Raw genomic sequence first — 17,122 nt, forward strand, 5'->3', positions numbered from 1 at the left:
CATTAATGTGCTCTAGTGGTGTCGTTAAATAAAACAAACTTTAACTTTTTTTAACGACTTGTTGACTGACTGACTGACTGACTGACTGGCTGATTGAGTTATTAATGACATCGCAACACAAAATGGATATATCGAAGAACTGCCTTTAAATTAAGTTACAGCATATATGGGGCAGGATTTAGCTCAGTCGGTTGAGTGCTCGCTTGAGGTGCTTGCGACGCAGGATCGAACCACCTCAGTGGATCCATTTAACTGATTGGGTTTTTTTCTCGTTCCAACAAATTCACCACAACTGAGAGAGAGAGAGAGAGAGAGAGAGAGAGAGAGAGAGAGAGAGAGAGAGAGAGAGAGAGAGAGAGAGAGAGAGAGAGAGAGAGAGAGAGAGAGAGAGAGAGAGAGAGAGAGAGAGAGAGAGAGAGAGAGAGAGTAGTAGTAGTAGTAGTAGTGGTAGTAAACAAACCAATCTAGCACCTAATTATCACATTATCACATTATCACGACAAAACAAAACAGATTTGAAACAAAATAGAAGCGTATCTGACAGGGGGGCAACATTACATATAAACAGTATATTATGGCGACGAGGATGGGATATTTATGTTAAGAACACATTGGAAACAAGATGCTGTCAGTTGTAGATATTTATTAGCCTCATGACTTTCTGTTAACCTGGCTTCCTTGCCTCGTGTATGTGCGTCTCTGATGACGTGGTTTACACTGACGGCATGTATTTAGCATTACCGTATGTAATGCATAACAAGTACCATATACAGTGAAACCTCTCAAAATCGGACCCTCTGTAAACCGGAATTCCCTCAAAAGCGGACGTTTTTCGCGACACCTTTTTAAATATCTGTACAGAAGAGAACCTCTCTAAACCGGATACCTCTTATAACCGGACTTTTTACTTGGTCCCCAGGGTGTCCGGTTTAGAGGAGTTTCACTGCAGCCAGCATCTGCTTTTACATGATATGTTTTACACCTGTGCTTTTTCAATCTGCCACTTAACACATTTATGAGAGGCAGTATTTGTTTCCCCAGCACATCGAACCCTCGAAAACACACGCGCGCGCACACGCATACGCACACACACACACACGCGCGCGCGCGCGTGTGTGGTGTCTGTCTGTATGTGTATGTGCGTGTGCGTGTGTGTGTGTATCAGTGTGTGTGTGTGTGTGTGCGCGCGCGCCTGTGTTTTCGAGGGTTCGATGTGTTGGGGAAATAAATACTGCGATATGAACAAAAATCCCCAAAACGCTAACTGCAGTACAGATAGCGGCAGATATGTGACAAAGTTGAGATGAATTGTGGCTTTTGTGGTAAAAGCACCAAAATTGGTACAGATCATGTTTGATTTGTTCTAAATATATTTTGATATAGTGCCATGCTGAATATTTCCCCTGAAGCCCATACATGTGGAAAATCCAAGATGGCTGCTAGACGAAAAGATAAAATCTCTTAAGTTGCACATCTTCGGCAATATATGACATAAAAACATGAATAAAATGTTATTTTCTAGGTTGTCAACCATACAGAATTCAATACTATGATTATTTAGTTTTTAAAATACAGAAAAGGTTTCAAAAGGACAATTATACGGTGCAATGGGCAGCCCCGATATCTAAAATAGCATTTTTCGTATTAAAACTTTGACAATCACTATTTTGAAATGGTAAGTAAAGAAGCAGTACTGAGTTCACTTGAACACTTTCATGTATAAGAACTATGAAATGTAGTTTTCTTAATAAGCATTGTAGTCTCGGTTGCCACCACAATAGCGGATTGCTGTACATTTCAGAACTGCCTTAACACACTTGCACTGCCTTCTGCGCCCCTTCTTGCAACCACATCGTAGCAACTCCGAACAAGATACAACAGCTTCTGAGATTAATGCCTTGTGAACAACAAAGGCACCCTGTACGAATTGCCTTGCTACATAGGGAACTCGGTCATGCAGTGCCGCCATATCACGTATGTGAACGGGAAGCCACCTAGAATAGTGACAGAATAGGACAAAAGCATATGGAGCTAGTGCTGTTGGGGTACAAACAGGATTAGAATATGGATTCGCGACGAGATCGCACATACATCATTATGAGGAGTTCAAGCTGCATTACAGTAAACTAATATTGGAATTGTGGAAATGTCTCAGCTCGTTTCACGCACGAGGCATCATAATGAGTTGGTTCAGTTTCTTCACTGCTGTATTCATCATAGGCGTTTTGAAGGAGTATTGGCAAAACACTGGATGTTACCTGGTGTGCGTATCTCGTTCGTGTGACGTGTGAGCATTTGAGAAAGGAATCAGCTGTTCCAGGTGTAGCAACATCTGCTTGGGTCAGAGCATTTGTTCAGCTACGACTTTAAAACAATATCCAAGAGTTCTCAAGGCGGCTATCTCAATGTATAAGCCACGAAGCACAATGACAAACGTCTGTTCTCCATATTCATCTGGCCACTGCCACTGGATTAGTTTAGCAGTCGTGAACAGTAGCTGATCCAGTGTCAGCACAGGAACCTGTCCAGGGCTTTATAAATTGACAGCATGCTGGACGAAACGATCGAATGACGAATCATAGCCACAGTCTTAGAATCATCAGGGAACAATGTTAGAAGTGAGTTGATGGTGACGTTATAGTTGCCCGATTGCAGAGCATTTGCATGGAATGCAGCCCATACAATTGCATCCGTCATGCCTTGTTTTTCTTTGCTTAGTCACGAGCAGTTGTCTCTTTTTGCCACTTTATTTTATCTTCGAGGGCAGCCTTTAGAGAATGGACATCGCCTGTGAGATCACCTTCTATGGAAGGGATGAGAGGGTCCTTGTTCCTCAGGGTCACAGGAGTCACGTTTGTGTACGATTCTGGTAGTGGTGTGATAATATTGATTGAAAGTCCGGTCTTCAGTGTAGCTCTTTTACATTCAACACCATCAGACGTTGATGTACGATTTTCAAACAGGGAAAGTCATCAGTAGCAGTCGCTGAGCTGGGATTGTGGTCATTGTTATCAACTGCAGCTGTGGTGAACAGATTCTTTCGTAAGATAAATAGGCAAACTACTGGCTCGGTTTCATATTGCTCACATGCAGACACTGCCAAAAATTGAGTTGTGGCAATGAGCTCGGCGTGCTGATCTCGGACACATCCATATCATTTTATCATGCGGATACTCTCGTACACCTGCAATGGCTCTTCCATACATTACCTTACTAGATTTATGTACGTCCTCTTTTAACGTTTTGACCGAACACCTGTAAAACATGGTGATCATTTGTGACAGGTTGATCTTACAAAGAATCCAAAAGTTGACATTTTCAAAAATCCATAGGCAGCAACCTGTTCACATTGTCTACTAGGTACGTGTCATGAACTTAGAACACTTCCTTTTCTATGATAATCAATCATTTCATCCACCACTATTACTTGACTATGGTAACGTAAAGCTTAGTGGAAAAACATCCCAGATGAAACGTTTGTGCAAGATTGGTGACACTAGAGACTTAACGTAGATATTGATGGTGCAGCTATCGCCAAACACATTTGATGAGTATGCATCTAAGGTTGATATTCTACATAAAACTGCAGTTAACAGATTATGTTTGACATTATCTTTTAATGTAGAAAGTCGAGCCAGCTCCAAGGCAAATACACACACGGGGAATTTAACACACATTTGGGGATGGAATAAGCGTGCCTTGAGTTCCTGTGTGACAAGAAAGAAGTGTTCACTGTATTATTAAATGAAAGAGTAGCCTTCAAAATGTTTCATGGTAATTATAGAGAAAACATAATGTGCTCAGAGCCTGCTAATGGAAATTATTCGTCAACATGTGCACACGAGAAAACACACACGTGCATATTTCTGCAAGATGTGAAGCTACAAAACATTATAAAATAATACAGATTAGAACATTAGACATACTCTTCAGAAGAATCAGATATGCATTGCCTTTGTAAGAGAAAGTCATATACAAATTTGTACCTCAATGCATTTGCTATTGCACTGTCACTGAACAATGCCAAATGCAGTGCATGGTCACTCTTTGTTTCTGTTTCTAGTACTCTTCTTCCTAGTCTCCAGAATGTTTGCTAATATCCCGTTTTACAGTATCATGTTAAGCCTACTAGTATCTGTTTCATCTTAATATTGAATACTATGTATGTGTGCATACGGCTCGCGCCGTTTGTGTTCCGTTTCGTCTATTTTCGCTTCATCCCTGTTACTCCCGTGTCTGTCTGTCTGTCTCCCCCCCCCCTCCCTCCCTCCCTCCCTCCCTATCTCTCTCTCTCTCTCTCTCTCTCTCTCTCTCTCTCTCTCTCTCTCTCTCTCTCTCTCTCTCTCTCTCTCTCTCTCTCTCTCTCTCTCTCTCATACACACACGCACATGCATATGTATACACATATTGTTTAATAAGTGCTATATATACGAGTGTATAGCTTTAATTATGTATCGTTTATGTATGTACAATAATACCATGTACAGCAATGATTCAAGGCCCCAACCTCGACCTTGCTTCTGTTTGTGGGAACAATTAAAAAAAAAAAAAAGTATTTCTTACCCTGACTAGTTGTGTGCTATGTGCAATTTCAAAATGTTAAGCAACTATTCTAAGATACATTATAGGTATGTATCACCAAGGACGAGCAGAGGGTACTGTAAGCAGAACCAAAAAGGTCATGTTCATGCGAAAAGACAGAGGAATAGAAAATAATTTATCAACACAGGATGCACTAGTCCAACGTCTTGTTCTTGGTGTAGAGTACTAAGCAGACCTTGGCATTGTTCGAAAGAAGGACAGTTAAGTGGAAGATGAAATGGACAACACTGACAAGCTGCATAGGACACTGCAGATGCATACAAGCACAGTAACACAACAATCTGCAAATCTGGTGGGTGTGATCAAGAACGGGAAATGGGTCGTCATTGCCAACACAGGTTATATTGAGAATACCCCCAATCTTAAAATTAATCTCTATGATGTGTAGTATATTTGTGTCAAGTTTCATGTTTTTATCAAAAAGTGCACGATTCATTCATATATCCTCTGGACTACAAGAACAAAAACTAAATTAAATAACGACTAACAAATAACAAAAGCCAATCAAACAAATGATAATGATTTAGTGTATTTTGCATTGGATTCCTTGAATGTCAAGACCTAGTAAAAGACATTTCATTCATGTTTTCACGTCATAATATTGCAAAGCTATTACACATGGCGGCAATCTTGAATATTTCTCATTTGTGGGCGCCAGGGAAAATTTTCAGCTTGGCACTATATCTGAAATGATTGAGAACATATTAAACATTATATAAGCTAATTGTGGTGCTTTTACCACAAAAGCCCTTTTTTCACATATCTGCCCCACTACTGCAGATAGTAAACATTAGTATATCTGCCCATAAACCAAAGAGAATCCGACCGGTATAGAGGTATTGAGTATGTACATTTTGCAATAACAATGAGGTAGAAGATGAGCATCATTTTATTATTCAGTGTCCATTATACAATCTATTAAGAAAAAAGTTCTTAAAGGTTTACTGTTACAAACATCCTTGTGTTTTTAAACTTATTCAGCTTCTATCCACAGAAAACTACAAAGAGTTCAATAACTTTGGACAATTTTTATTCAGAGCAAATAAAACCAGGAACCAACTATTGCAATACTATTATAAAATAGCACTTGTCGGTTTGTCTGTCTCTGTTGGTGTTTATTTAAATGTATCTTAAATATATATGTATATTTATTTTGTATACCCACATAATGTGTTATATAATTTTGTTAATAATAATAATATTTTTTTTTTTATTGTATGACATGTTATATAATTTTAAAAAGTAAAATTTGTATTAGTATTATTATTTCGTCGCGTGAGAGCTAAAAGGTCGTAAATGGCAGATACGACCTAAAACGTGTTTTTTGCATATTCGGAATCGCCATCCCCGATTACATATTATTACAAAAAAATCTTAGCTGTGTCCCTAATTGCATCGCTATTACAGAAGGATTTAAATGGTCGTAAGTGAATCACAGATACCAGTTTGTACGAAAATAGACATAACTGACACATACGACTTTCCTCCGACTTGCTTGCTGTCCATTATGTGAACACGACTGGTCGTGTGCGGTAGATACCCCTTTTTAATTACGACCTAATATAATTATGTCTGACATAGGTCGTATGTGCCAAATACGACACATATGTATTCTTTGTTATCGGTCTGTGATAGAAATTACAAATTCGAAGTACAATAGAGCATACATTATAACAATATTTTTATGTGCCTGAATCCTAAAAATAATATGACTTTTGTTGTTGTGAGAGCCCGGTCTATTAAAGAAACAAATTTGATACTGCATGCAACGGACCATTTGGCACCAGACAAGAATCGTGTCTGTATATTATAAATAGGAATTGCAGTAACATTAATGTTTGTGTAGTTTGCTATTTTATGTGTACCATAATTATAATAATAAACATGTTTTGGTGAATTTTCTTGAAAAACAAATATCTATTTGAAATGTTTTCAATTGAAGCAAAGTTTCCAACATGTAATTTGTATCTGTAGATACAATTTTAATTCATAATAATGTTGTATGTGGCATATACGACCAAAGTGCAAGCATAATCACACTGATTTTGGATGTACATATATTTAATTATAGATACCATGATCAAGTTCCGTCTTTCAGCTGTCTTTGAAGATCTACGGGATTGCCCTAATGTAGGCAAAGTCCAGTAACAAAAGACAGTGTAATCAGACGTAAGGTTAAAAGGCGATTAAAGTGAATGTGGCCTCAACGTAAACGATAGCAAGATCTATGAAATATTTGCAACAGAATATTCCTGTCCTGAGTCAGACCCCCGATCTTATCGGAGGCCGGACTCTGAATAGGCGTGTTCGAATCCCTAGTGGTATATGGACACGTTAAACCAGTTACTAAGCTAAGCTAAGCAACAGAATGTTGAACGTGAACATGACACAACACACACACCAAAACATTAGCACAACATAGCACGCACAACAGAAGCTGAACATGACATAGCACACACAACATAAGCTGAACATGATATATAGCATACACAACAGAACTTGGCACATCAACGACAACAAGACCTGAACATAACATAGCAAAAAGCTGAACATGAGAAAATAAGCACCATAGAAAATGAACGTGACATAGCACTTGCGACAGTTTATTTGTTTATTTTGTTTAACAACACCACTAGAGCACATTGATTAATTAATCATCAGCTATTGGATGTCAAACATTTGGTAATTATGACTCATAGTCATCAGAGGAAACCCGCTACATTTTTCCTACTGTAGCAAGGTATCTTTTATATGCACTTCCCTACAGACAGGACAGCACATACCAAGGTCTTTATTCAGTCACTTGCGACAGAACCTGAACATGACATAGCACTCACAATAGAACCTGAACATAACAGAGAACTCACAACAAAACCTGAACATGACGTGGCACACACAACAGAACCTGAAGACGAACATGACAGACCACACATACAACATACTATGATCATGACATAGCACACACAAGAGAACTTGAACATGACATATCACTCACAACAGACGCAGAAAATAACAGAAACCGGAGGATTGATAACTTAACACTCAAAAAACATGGAGAGAACACTGCACATAACATAGTATGGAGATACCACTGAACACACATCATACATAACCTGGATAGATCTCTGAACACAGTAGAACCTGAAGAGATCACTGAACACAATAGAACCTGGAGAGATCACTGAATACATAACAGAACCTGGAAAGATCCCCCCCCCCCCCCCCCCCCCACCCCGATGAAGCAAATGGTCTATAGGTTTATACATATGGAGTTTCTGGTGGTGCAAAAACAAAATAGAAAAAGGTCCACTTGGTTCATATTCGAACCCCCCCCCCCCCCCCCAGGTCCAGATCACGCTACGCCCCTGTATTTTATTTTATTTTATTATTATTGATGGGGTTTTAAAAATTATTATTACTATTTTATTATTATTATTATTATTATTAGTTTTTAAATTTTATTTTACATATTTTTGTGTGTTTAGTTTTAGTGTTTATAATATCTTCTTTATATTTACCCACGTACTTATTTTTCAAGCATGTATGTATGTTTTATTTGGTTTATTTTACCCATGTATTTCATTTCAACTTATTGTCGTGCTTATATCCAATTAAGGGTCAAGCACGCTGTCCTGTGCACACACCTCAGCTATCTGGGCTGTTTGTCTAGGACAGGGGGTTAGTTGTTAGTTGCTAGTGGTAGTTGGAGAAAAGAGGGTGTGGCGATCTTACACCTACCCATTGAGTCGTTAAAACTCGCTTTGTGTGGGAGTCTGTACCATGCATGCATGCATGATTGTATTTTTGGATAGTGCTAAAGCGCTCCCACCATTATCCAATATTAATATTGTAAATACCGCACGTATATATCACAATAATTATGCTGATTTTTTGGGGTTTTTTTTTTACAGTTGTAAAACGTAAAGCAATAAATAACTTGAACTTGCTGACCCGAGTACAGGAAACGTTTTGAATGAACGTAATAGAAATTACATGTCAGTCATATCTAACCATGGAGATAGTGTAGGCCCTACAATACACACAAAAGGTTGATAGTCCAAGCTTAAAAATCAGCTTTGAAGGTATATCCGACACGGAAAACTGTAATGAGAGTGTATTATCTCCCAAATGTCCGTCTAGCTCTCTTACAGTCAGTAAGTAAATGTTTTATCTAACGACGCACTCAACACATTTTATTTACGGTTATATGGCGTCAGACATATGGTTAAGGACGACACAGATATCGAGAGAGGAAACCCGCTGTCGCCACTTTATGGGCTACTCTTTTCGATTAGCAGCATCTTTTATATGCACCATCCCATAGACAGGAAAGCACATACCACGACCTTTGATGTACCAGTCGTGGTACACTGGCTGGAGCGAGAAATAGCGCTATGGGCCCACTGATTGGGATCGATCCCAAACCGACCGCGCATTAAGCAAGCGCTGTACCACTGGGCTACGCCTCGCCCTCTTACAGTCAGATTATTCGGGCTAGGAAAGCTGCAGAAGGTTTCTATGCATTTTACCGGCCTCGGTGGTGTCGTGGTTAAGCAATCGGACATAAGGCTGGTAGGTACTGGGTTCGCAGCCCGGTACAGGCTCCCACCAAAAGCGAGTTTTAACGACTCAATGGGTAGGTGTAAGACCACTACACACTCATCTCTCTTATTAATCACTAACAACTAACAACTGACAACTAATCCACTGTCTTGGACAGACAGCCCAGATAGTTGAGGTATGTGCCCAGGAGAACGTGCTTGACCCTTAATTATATATAAGCACGAAAATAAGTTGAAATGAAATATGCATATTTCTGAACAATGTCATCACCTGTCTTGTATCTGGACATGTATTTCATTCCATTAAGACTGTGTATCATTTCGATTATAAATTCCGTAACTTATTGTGGCCAGTATATATCGTAAGTACCGTTAAACGAAGTCCGACCGAATTTCGGTTGTCGTATGATCACCACGAGAAGGAGCCTGACCCGACACCGAGTCCGTAAATGGGGAATGCCATGGTAAGTTTTGATTTTAATTTAGTCCGAAGGGACGTAGAAAGTGAGTGTGGTTCTGGACAGACAGCAGGACAGCGTGCTTGAACCTTAATTGGATATAAGCATGAAAATAAGTTGACCACAAATGCGGCAGCCATCATAATTTTTAAAATGGTCGCTGTCGAAAAACAAAAACAATTTGCCAATATCTTCGCTCCCAGGACACATAACTACTTGATTCAGCTTTCTAATCCCATGTTTTATACCAAAGAAATTTAATAAACATGATAGCAATAATGTATATTTATTTTTTGGTGGATCTAGAATCAATTTAACATAAGAATGAACCAACAATATAGAACGCTCTGTCTAATGGGACCTTGCATGTATAGCAACTAATATACGAACGTCAATGGAGTTAGAAGTGTTTCGTAACTGCGAGTGCTAATCAACGACAATCTTGTGACATCAGTCACCAATCAAGTACCAATCAATCGCCAATGTTGGGCCCGGTAGGCAACATGTATTGCTTTAGCACCTATATGACGAATACCGGCCTCGGTGGCGTCGTGGTTAAGCCATCGGACTACAGGCTGGTAGGTACAGGATTCGTAGCCCGGTACCGGCTCCAACCAGAGCGAGTTCTTAAGGGTGTATACTACCAAATCAAATCCCATAGACGACAATAGTAACATATGTGGCTAAAACTCCTACCTGCAGCGGATCAATCAACATAAACGCCACGGATATAAATACTATCACCCCTCACACTTAAAGTGAATCAGAAAAAATTGGGGGTCAAGCTGCTCGTTTCTGAGATAACGGGTAGCGTCTATGACTACCCTAGTTCCGCACAAAATTCGAGTACTTTTTTTTACAGGCGCCCCATACATGTTTCAAGCACAAGGCTACTTGACACATTGGTGCTAGATGAAATAAAATTGCATATTTTTTTTACCCAGATGAAACTATTATTTTTTATAACCAACACACTCACATTTATAACCAATCACAGGACTTGTGGTGTTCACTTCTCTATCAAAAGTTGTGTGCACCTCGAACTTTGACCCAGCCGGAAGTTATTTGGTTTAGTACTACCGTAAGGGCTCAATGGGTAGGTGTAAGGCCACTACACCATCTTCTCTCTCACTAACCACTAACCAACTAACAACTAACCCACTGTCCTGGACAGACAGTCCAGATAGCTGAGGTGTGTGTCCAGGACAGCATGCTTGAACCTTAATTGGATGTAAGCACGAAAATAAGTTAAAATGAAAATATGACGAATGCATAAGAAAACCATTGCAACACATTTATATCACTATTCAAACGGAGAATGACTGATCAGTTTATCCAATCTATGTATGCTGTATTTAACAATTCTCCAAAATGTCTGTTATACAAATTCGTTGTTAATAATTATTGCTAACAACCTTACCTTCAGAAACCTATTGCCCTGAAATACAAACATATTTTGAGTAAATATAGATTATCTTCCCATAATATCTTTATGGAAACGGGCAGATACCACAATATTGACAGGAATAATAGAATTTGTAGTCTGTGCAATATGAATGTAGTAGAAGACGAATATCACTTTGTTCTAGTGTATCCTTTCTACAGTAACATAAGAGATAAATATATTAAACCTTTTTATTATAATAAACCATCAACATTTAAATTAACGCAACTACTGTCCAGCGACAATTCAAAATTGCTAATTAAATTGTTTAAGTGTTTGAACACTGCTACCACGCATAGAACAGACAACATTGATACATGACATATGTTATTATATTTTATATTATTGCTATGCATGTATTACTCATTTACTATAGAATTTTATCGATTGTAACCCGATGCTACATACCATTCCTCGCAATGTGCACATTATATTATTTTATATATAAATATGAATGTATGCCTACAAAATGTATATTTTTTTGGAAAAATAATAAAATGTGTTCAAGTATTTAGCACTACAATCAGAATGCTCGGTATTGAATGAGCGCGGGAATGCTATATGTAATTTATGAAACGAGTTTGGGAATTTTTTATTCTCCGAGCGAGAGCGAGGGATATGAAACGAGTTTCACAAATTTCGTATCGCATTCCTGCGAATGTTATAATTTGTTCATTATTCAGTGTTTTATAACAAGGGTTAAATATGATCACAATCGCTTCACAATCGGTATTAATAGCATTCAGCGACATCAATGGCAGTGTCACAAGATTGCTGTTGCTACAGCAACCACAGTGACATGAGAAGTGCGCCATAACAGTTTACAATGTATTATTATGGCCCAATCCATACAGATAGCATGGGAAAATATGGAACAACATGATCAACATAAATATTTCTGGGCTACGTCCCGCCCCCTAAACAACTCAGTCATAGAATAGATTACCAATAAAAATATATGGTTCTTATTGTCAGGCCTGATCTTTTTGAACGGCTAAGAAGCTAATACGTGATTTTTATATATACTCCTCACAAAAAGTAAAGGATATTGAAATATTTTTTTGATATATTTTATACACAGTTTAGCCAAGTCATTTTCAATCACGTGATGTAATGTCTCAACGATTCACGTTTATTTCCTTCGTACTCGAATGCAAAAGGGGGTAGGAATGGCTTTCACAAGTCTCTCAATTTGTACTTACAACCTCTTAAATCATGCTGCACGTGCATTTTTTGAGTATAAAAGGCTATGAAGATTGTGCTTGCTAATTTCCTTCACCAAAAAATGCGCACCCATTCTCTTTGGCTTAATCCTACGGGGCATTCCAAATTCCATAGCACCATACCAGCCCTTTCTTGTCCTGGACGGAGGAGCCGGCCGATGCCGGCACCTGTACCCAGGACAGCCGTGCGCTACAACAGCTTGCTCTGAATGTGCACGTTAAACACTCTGACCCGACCTGACCTGAGCTGATATTGCTAAGTTACTTGCTGAATTGTAACAGTGCGCGGATTGACATTGGAGGAACGTCTAAGAGCGATACCGTCGGTGTGCCCATTGGGCTCTTTCTCGCTCCAGCCAGTGCACCACGACTGGTACATCAAAGGCCGTGGTATGTGCTATCCTGTTTATGGGATGGTGGTGCATATAAAAAATTCCTTGCTGCTAATCGAAAACAGTAGCCCATGAAGCGGCGACAGCGGGTTTCCTCCCTCAATATATGTGTGGTACTTAACCATATGTCCGACGCCATATAACCGTAAATAAAATGTGTTGAGTGCGTCGTTAAATAAAACATTTCCTCCCTTACACAGACTTACACAGCTCATCAAATGAAGGTCTCACAGTCAGTCAGCAGACTATTTGAGCGACACAGAAAAACTCAGTGGATCCATGCAACTGACTGATTTCTTTTCTCGTTCCAAACAATGCACCACAACTGGTCAAAGGCCGTGATATGTGCTTTCCTGTCTGTGGGAAAGTGCATATAAAAGATCTCTTGCTGCATTGGGAAAAATGTAGCGGGTTTCCTCTGATGACCACAATGCTGAATTACCACATGTCTGATATCCAATAGTCGATGATTAATTAATAAATGCTCCACTGGACTATTTCTCGTCAAATGCTCCACTGGACGATTTCTCGTCAAATGCTCCACTGGGCTATTTCTCGTCAAATGCTCCACTGGACGATTTTTCGTCAAATGCTCCACTGGGCTATTTCTCGTCAAATGCTCCACTGGGCTATTTCTCGTCAAATGCTCCACTGGATTATTTCTCGTCAAATGCTCCACTGGGCTATTTCTCGTCAAATGCTCCACTGGGCTATTTCTCGTCAAATGCTCCACTGGATTATTTCTCGTCAAATGCTCCACTGGGCTATTTCTCGTTATATGCTCCACTGGACGATTTCTCGTCAAATGCTCCACTGGGCTATTTCTTGCTAAATGCTCCACTGAACTATTTCTTGCAAAATGCTCCACTGGACTCTTTCTCGTTAAATGCTCCACTGGACTATTTCTCGTCAAATGCTCCACTGGGCTATTTCTCGTCAACTGCTCCACTGGACTATTTCTCGTTAAATGTCCCATTGGGCTATTTCTTGTTAAATGCCCCATTGGGCTATTTCTCGTCAAATGCTCCACTGGGCTATTTCTTGTCAAATGCTCCACTGGACTCTTTCTCGTCAAATGCTCCACTGGACTATTTCTTGCTAAATGCTCCACTAATGCAAAAAAAGACATTATTCTTAGCACACATTAATTTTAAAAACATTGCGAGTATTACAAATTTAATGACTGCTCGGGCAAGTAGCTTAATGTTTTTATTTTAAAAAAAAGGATATACATGTTCAGAGAAACTTCTATCTTTGCGAAGTGTACTCATCTTTCTGACTAGTATTTCCATTTCATAAAAAACCCCACATTAAATTAATTAATTAATTAATTCATTCATTCATTCACTTATTCATTCATCCATTCAGTTTTTTTCATTGTCACCTTCTTTTTCCTCTTCATTTTTCGTTTCTTTTCTCTTCAGATTAAAACTTTCTCATTTCATTTTAACTTAGGGGCGGGACGTAGCCCAGTGGTAAAGCGCTCGCTCAATGCGCGGTCGGTGTGGGATCGATCCCCGTCGGTGGGCCCATTGGGCTATTTCTTGTTTCAGCCAGTGCACCACGACTGGCATATTAAAGGCCGTGGTTTGTACTATCCTGTCTGTGGGATGCATATAAAAGATCCCTTGCTACTATTCAATTCAATTCTTTATTCCGTTTTTAGGCCATAGCCCATTTACAGACAACAAAAGGTGACATTTGAAGGACCCGTTGTTCAACAATTCATATAGCAAACTAAATATTATTTCACTGCAATTAGTTTGTATATAGATTTTAGGAAGAATAACAATATTTGTATTTTCTAACAATTATTTTTAGTGTACATTATCTCATATAGGTCTACAAATTAACGTATATCCCACTATTATAGTTTTGATTCATATAATTTATTCTCATATTTATTATTTTCCTTTATTACCATACCCCACCCTCACCCACATACACACTCTTTATCAAAGTGTAGTCAGCTTATGATTGTTGAACAACTAAATAAATACCTAAACCTTTTAGTATATTTTCATTTCTTGTAGACATCAATTCATTAAAAGTATACAAGGATCTATTTGTGAAAAACTTTCTAGGTATATACATTTCTCTTAAAGTTTCATATAGTGGACAATTTATAATAAAATGGAATTCGTTTTCTACTTCTCTTTCATTGCATAATTTACAAATCCTATCTCTTTTATTTAAACCTATATTTCTGCCTTCGTCCATCGCTAGACCCACTCCTCCCATTCTAATCAGTGCTATATCCTTTTTATACATGTCAAGTGCAGAAGATGTAAGATATAATTCAGGTTCTAGATTTAATTTATATTTACAATATATATCATACCTACTACTAGAATTAATTTTCGTAATCCAGTGTTGTGTTTGAATATCTTTTACTCTTTGTTTGAATGTGGTTAAAAATAATAACTTATCCCCAACATCTTGAGATATCCACACATATCCAAAACCTAAAGAAAACATAATTTTCTTGATAGCAGTAGCCCACGTATATCTTCCTGCATTATCTAAATAATATAACATGTTGTAAGCTTTATGAGGATATCTGAAAGTTGGCATTTGCAACAATTTTATCCAATACTGTATACACTTAATGAGACTGTTATGGTATATCAAATATCTTCCACATTCCCCTAGTGCCATGACATTTGGTCCATATTTACTTACATTTAAAAATTGTTTACAAGCCATATATTGTACTCTTTCTATACTTTCGAACTGTTGAAAACCACATAGTTCAGACCCATACAATAAAATAGGTAATACCTGTGTATCAAATATTTTAAAGTAAATATCAAATGGGAATATTTTGTAGTTTGACATTGTTCTCAAAACCTCTATTAATGTCCTTTTACCTTTGACTGCTAAATGACTAGTTACTTGTGCTAAACTTGTCTGACTATTGAAACATATCCCAAGATAGATATATTGTGGAATCACATTTAGTATTTCCTTTCCTTAATACCATTTTTCATTAAAGCAAAGTTTTCCCCCTCTTCGAAATACTACTACTTTTGTTTTCTGTAAGTTTACAATCAGCTTCCATTTTTGACAATAATTATACAGTATATCTAGTTGCTTTTGTAGTCCCCCTCGTGTATCTGAAAGTAAAACAATATCGTCTGCAAATAACAACATCATAATTTTGTCCCGCCCCTTATTTATCCCCAGTGGTAGAACTAATACGTAAAAAGACCGGCCTCGGTGGCGTCGTGGTTAGGCCATCGGTCTACAGGCTGGTAGGTACTGGGTTCGGATCCCAGTCAAGGCATGGGATTTTTAATCCAGATACCGACTCCAAACCCTGAGTGAGTGCTCCGCAAGGCTCAATGGGTAGGTGTAAACCACTTGCACCGACCAGTGACCCATAACTGGTTCAACAAATTCCATGGTTTGTGCTATCCTGCCTGTGGGAAGCGCAAATAAAAGATCCCTTGCTGCCTGTCGTAAAAGTGTAGCCTATGTGGCGACAGCGGGTTTCCTCTAAAAAACAGTGTCAGAATGACCATATGTTTGACGTCCAATAGCCGATGATAAGATTAAAAAATCAATGTGCTCTACTGGCGTCGTTAAATAAAACACACTTTACTTTAATACGTAAAGATGTCTGTATTATGATTTCATACCTACCCAGTGGAAAAGTCCCTCTGGGTGTAAAAATCGGTGATGAATAACATATTGAGTCGATGGCAGGGTGAAATCTACCTTTGGTCGCAGGATCGAACGCCCTCAGTTGATTCATTCTCTGATGGGCTTTCCCTGTCCCAACCAGTGCCCACGACTGGTATATCATAGGCCGTGATATGTGCTCCACGACTGGTATATCAAAGGCCGTGATATGTGCTCCGGATTTTCTTTAATTATTTGTCTTGGCCGATAATGAATAAATCAATCTGCTCTAGTGTTAAAAAACCCCACAAACCCCACAAAAAAAAAAAAAAAAAAAACCAACATAAAAAAAACATGAGTCGATGGGTAAGTTTGTTTGTTTTGTTTAACGACACCACTAGAGCACATTGATTTATTAATCATCGGCTATTGAATGTCAAACATATGGCAGTTTTCGACAATCATAGAAACCTGCTACAGAAAGGGGTCTTTTATATGCACCATCCCACACATAGGATAGTACATACCACGGTCTTTGATATACCAGTTGTCGTGCACTGGCTGGGACGAGAAATAGCCCAATGGACCCACCGACGGGGATCGATCCCAAACCGACCGCGCACCAGGCGGGCGCTCTACCACTGGGCTACGTCCTGCCCCTTCGATGGCTAAGAGTAAAACACAGAAAGAGATCCACGAGGAATTTTTCTTTCTACCAGATCATGATGAAACTAAAAGTTCTTATATATCTATATATATTAAGAATCTTAATCATTGTGATGCATTATTCATTTGGATTTTTACATTTTAGGTAACC

The sequence above is a fragment of the Gigantopelta aegis genome, chromosome 6, assembly GCF_016097555.1.
Source record: "Gigantopelta aegis isolate Gae_Host chromosome 6, Gae_host_genome, whole genome shotgun sequence".
In the NCBI taxonomy this organism is placed as follows: Eukaryota; Metazoa; Mollusca; class Gastropoda; order Neomphalida; family Peltospiridae; genus Gigantopelta; species Gigantopelta aegis.